The 5,761-nt window shown below is 41.7% G+C and overlaps 1 protein-coding gene across 4 annotated transcripts in view; it reads left to right on the plus strand.

The window, feature by feature from the left end:
- evlb (Enah/Vasp-like b) overlaps positions 1–5,761 on the plus strand; it is a 67,172-nt gene that overhangs the window by 17,755 nt on the left and 43,656 nt on the right. The window lies entirely within an intron of this gene.

Below are 5,761 nucleotides of genomic sequence, written 5' to 3' on the forward strand. Positions count from 1 at the left end.
ACAAGCCGTGGGACGTCCTGCGGAGTCAATGGAAGACGCTCAGACAGCGAGACATGTCTCAAAAAAGAGTCTTGCAGCGGTGCCGGAGAGACAATAAAAGACAAGTTGCATCTGCATCGTCATAGCGATGTGTTGATGGCGTTGTTTTCATATTATAGCTTGATATGTCGCTATCAGCTGGCACATGAACACTATTACAACTTGTCCAATATTGATCATTTGTTGGTAGACGGCGCGATCCATTTTGTCTACAAAAACTTTATTCACAAATGTTTGTTGCATGTTGTGCGATTCAGTGCAAAAATGAACGGAATCAGCTTAAAATTTGTGAAATCAATTTGATATACCAATTTGATCGCAACACAACATGTGACGTCATCACCACAGGTTTTTATTGGCTTTAAAGTCATTGGATGGAAACACACTTTCACCAGATTTATTCACGAGCTGTTTTACCGAACTTCAGATAATTCGATTGAAGTGGATGGAAAGTTAGCTAGTGGCAGATCAGAAAACAGTCATGAATTATGATTAGAACAGCCATTTTTAATGTTTTTTTTGGAAAGTATTGAGGAACAAAGCGTTACCAAATTATGTACAGTTGTTGTCATTTGGTTTAGAGGCCTCGTGTCAGCCATGTGTCTGGAGTAAGTTCCCAAAAAGCATTAAATTCCCACAACACTGATAATGTTACAGGTCACTTTACATTAACTCAGCTTGACATGACCAACATGACCAAGACTACTTCCAAAAGTTGATGAGAACATGGTTGATTTTTTTCAGAAATGTAATTTTTAAAGTTTTAAGTCACCATGTCTTTGGATTCTCTGACCCTGCTCTCGTCAAAAATAGTTTTCACTCGTACCAGCGAATTCTCCCCTTCAGCTCCCTCATGTTTTCTTCAGCTTGAAAGCCTTTTTACTTAAATCCAAGAGCCGCTGTAATGTGCATTATTGCTTGAGGATTATGTTTTAGTATGATGGAAGGGCTCTCTGTTTTTCAGGATTCCCAGAGGAGACTTAAATATCTGCATTATTCCCTCAGTCTAACCTGGTAGATTAGAGACGGACTCCACTGCGCATGCATGTCAAACGTTAGAAAGCCCTGCTGGAAATTTGGGAAATATTCTGGGTCACTGATTCCACTAACTGATCATTTGTGGCACGAATAGGATGTCCCCCATGACACTGTTTGGGTTTCACTAGAGGACGAGTCAGCCAGTTCCAGTGCCTGTGTGTGTGTGTGTGTGTGTGTGTGTGTGTGTGTGTGTGTGTGTGTGTGTGTGTGTGTTATGCAGACTATCAGGTCCTACTGTAGTCTGCAATGGAGAGCACTTAACCTAATGGCCTCCAGCAAACTGTAAAAGGAATTAGATGTAAACATGTCTGCATTGTGTATTTGCTTGTGCGTACGTGTGTGTGTGTGTGTGTGTGAGGCTTCACAGTAAGTAGCAGCTGTTAAATGGCATCATGGGGCAGAGAGCGCACAGCCTCAGGGCACTTCTGCAGCTTCCTCTTCTCCTTCTCGTCACTTTCCCTTCCTCCTTTGGTTCTTCCAGGGATAAGGATTGTTTCTTTTAGACAGTCTAAGTGTTAATGCTTTAACTGTGCTCTCACCTACAGCCTTCTCTCGGCTGGGATTTTTTTCCCCCTCTGCCAAATGGAGACGCATGCATTTTTTAAAGCCACCCCCGCTCTCTGCTGTGTTCCCTATCTTCTGTATCTCACTGCCTCCTCGATTTATCTTCGTCATCGTCATCGTCTTAACTCTCTGTCCCTCGTTTCCCCCTTCTACTCTTTCTCATTTTTCCTCCCAGCATGGGGTCACTGCGCCTCTGCTCAACCACTCGGCTCGTCGGCTCATGCCTGGATTGATCGGGGGAGTGATTAACCTCCCAACATGCACGCACACACTCAGTCAACAGAGTCCTGTAATATGTTTACAGGAGCCAAAGCTTCAGCTGTAGGTAGACGAGGACGGCCTGAGGCGCTGGACTCTGGATGAAGCATACCAGCAAATGCTCATTACGCTGAGATCAAGATTCCCACGAACAACAAACTAGACAGGAATGTCTGTCTCCTCGCTGGCCGTGAGGCATTTAATGCCACACGTGAAACTGAAAATGAAATGTCCTTTATTGGAATAGTTTGACAGACAGTTATTTGAGAAATACACTTATTTGCTTTCTTGCCGAACATAAGACGAGAAGAGCGGTACCACAAATGTGAAAGTGGACACAGGACCCAGTTAGCGTAGCTTAGCATTAAGGCTGGAGGGCTGGAGCTAGCCAGGCTCTATCCGAAGGTAAAAAAATAATAATCTAAGCACCTCTAAATCTCACCAACTAACATGTTTTGGGCTGCAATAATGTATCGATGTGACAGATTACGTGAATACTTTGATTGCTTTGCATGAAATGCGTCGAAGCGTCGCTTTCCAGCGCATTTTCAAGTTTGTTTCTGCGCATATAGAATCATAAAATAAAACGATGTAGGTTTACATTAACGTCACTCTGTATGTTGATGTAAAAAACACGCGTTTCGACGTGCATCTGCATGTCCGTCATATTGGAGCTGTCAAGATGCACTAGAAAACGAATATATGTAGTGAGAGATCCAGACTTCTCTACAAAATGGAAAGTAACTTGTTTAATACTGAGCCAATTTTCATAAAATATGATTTGCTATAAACGTCAGAATTTGAATACAATACTCAGTATTTCAGCTACTAATGACTAAATCACTTCATTATTCAAATAACCAAGACTTCTTTTGTTCCCCAGACTCCAGTTAAGAGAAAAACATCCAGTCATGATAAGTCCAATTTTTCAGGCTGGATGTCACAAATATTGTTAATCTCAAATATTTTGTTTTCATCTTAATGATCCACTTAAGACACTGACACAGTATCTCATATACAGTACTACAATACAAAAAGGTTGGAAGATTATAAGTTATGGTTATCAATAATTAGTGAGAAAAGAATTAACTGACTAATCCAAATAGTCATTAGATTAATCGAAAAAATAATCAATATATTCACCTCTAGCTTCATATCTAACTGACAATTATGTAAGGAGTGTTGACCATCTCGTCTAAATCTCTGTGAAGAATAAGCTTTTGTTCCTAAAATTAGTCCTTTAAAGGCAAGGCAGCTTTATTTGTAGAGCACATTTCAGCAACAGGGCAATTCAAAGTGCTTTACATAAAATCAGTTAAACAGATAAAACACAAGTAAAAACAGTTAAAAATCATAAGCATTAAAAACCGATAAAACACATGAATAGACAGTTAAAAACCAAGAAGAAACATTAGGACACATAAAACACAAGAATAAAAGTTTACAGTGCAGCATAAGAAATTTAAAGAAATGAGCAGTCATTTAAAGAAAGGCAGCATCAAAAAGAAAGGTCTTCAACCTTGATTTAAAAGAACTGAGAGTAGCAGCGGATCTGCAGGTTTTTGGGAGTTTGTTCCAGATATGAGGAGCATAGAAACTAAAAGCTGCTTCACCCTGTTCAGTTCTGACTCTGGGGACAGAAAGTAGACCTGTCCCAGATGACCTGAGAGGTCTGGGGCAGTCATAGTGTAGTAGCAGATCAGAAATGTAAAGGGATCTTTGTGCACCTGCAGGATTCAGATCTCATCTGCATGCACCTTGTTCATACTCCGCTGTGTGTCGGTTGGAGTTCACAGCAGATTAACTTTGATCGGGCTGCAGTCAACTCATAAGGGATCTATTGACCATGTGTTGTCTCTGCCGATGCGTCTGTTATGTCAGAGGATTTGGCCGTCTTTGTAGAGACATAAAGGACCATCCAAAGTCTAAATCCTCCGTTGCTGAGTCTCTCAGTTATTTTCCACTCTCTTCTGTCTCTCTGATATCAGCCAAGTGGGGTCAGACAGTCCTCTCTTTAATTCCATTTGTTCTGCCTGGCGTCTTCTCATAGTGATAAAGTCAGGAGGCAACAAGGCAAGACCTTACATTCTCTTAGACCTCAGCCATTTTGCTGACGTGACAACACCCCTTTACGAGTTTTGAGCTTTTGCACATGCGGTTTTAAACCACAGTCAGAAATTAAAACCTCTTCTTTTAGCAGCGCTTAAACTCAGGTAATGCTCAAGCAGCATCCATCACATTTAATAATACATGTCTTTTTGTTGGTCAAACTTTAAAGTTTAGAGAACCTGAGCTCGCAATGAACGTCCTGATTGTGCTCTTCCCCCTTCGAGATTCAAGAGTCTCAGCATTAGCGCTTGGGGTTGAGGAAACTCTTAAATGCTTTATGCGACCACGCGGAGCAGCAGTAAAAGAAACCTCATCCCTGCACTCTCTTCGCAGGCTTTCAGCTGGAATTAAATCATAAATTCAGACGGGTTTTATGGCACCGTGACGTGGCTTTATTCCTTTCGGCCATCTCAACTGACCTCTGTGGAATTCCAGAAACATTTAAGGCTTTATTTGAAGAGAGAACAACACAAACCCCAAAGTACATGTAAGTGGACACAGTAGTAAGTGGTTAGAAATATACTTTACTGTGTGCAGGGTCGGTAGTGTCTGCCTACGACCCTCAAACTGGGACAGCAGTTAGCTCATATAATATTCCATAGCATTACATACACTGACTCTCATGTGGGTGCATACACCCGTGTTAAAAAAACAGCTGCAGCCACGTGAGACACTTATTTGATGAAGAGAGGATGAGACGGGACATTGTGGAAGACAGTGGGGTCTGTAATTAAAGAGCAGGCCGTCCGAATGTTGCTGATTTTTCATTCATATCTCACTGCTCATTCATCTTTTCTTCACAGCCATATTTTCTAGGCCAAGCGAATATTCCACTCCAGTTGTCATGCCAACAGATTAGCGTGCTCTTGCGTGGTCTCAGTAGTCAGCAGTAGAGTATAGGAGCGTGTGTGCATGTTGTGTCGTGTGTGTGTGTGTGTGTGTGTGTGTGTGTGTGTCTGTGTGTGTGTGTGTGTGTGTGTAGCATCATTTCTGCAGGGTCTCCAGGCTATGTCTGTCATGCATTCACATACACACAAGCTGGGTACGCTCAAGGACACACACACCACACACACACACACACACACACACACACACACACCACACACACACCACACACACACCAACAACACAACACACACACACACACACACACACACGCACACACACACACACGCACACACACACACAAACACAGCTTGATTAGCATGCTTTTGAATAACTTTGGTAGCAGACTTCACATCACATTAAAAATAACTACAGAAATGAATATTGGATCACACACTAAGGACTACAAAAGAGTCTTAAAGCCGGATGGTGGGTTAGAAAACAGGGCCAAATGCAAATGTTAGGTATAAAATTGTTACTAAAAGAACACGTGTTTATGTTTACATAACTTTATAGACAGAAGAACGTGTTTTCCCACCTTCCCTGCCTGTCTCGGGTTGATGGAAGGGCCAGGAAATGCTTGTAAGATGCCCAGAGATTTTAGCATTACTGTAGTTGACCAATAGCCCTGAATTCACAAGCTTTGGTGACGTAAACAATCCCACAAGCATCTCATTAAACAGCATTAAAGGATTATGTGAATTAGAATGAAAACGGCTGCTTAAATGTCAGTGCTTCTAACAGGAAGTCATAATGCCGACCAGGCTCTGCAAGTTGATTTTTCCACAGTATTGACATGAACTTAAACCAGTCCCGCCTTTCATTATTTAAACTCTAGCTCTGTTAGACCAGGGGTTCCCAAAACTTT

Source organism: Etheostoma spectabile, chromosome 18 (assembly GCF_008692095.1).
Source record: "Etheostoma spectabile isolate EspeVRDwgs_2016 chromosome 18, UIUC_Espe_1.0, whole genome shotgun sequence".
NCBI lineage: Eukaryota > Metazoa > Chordata > Actinopteri > Perciformes > Percidae > Etheostoma > Etheostoma spectabile.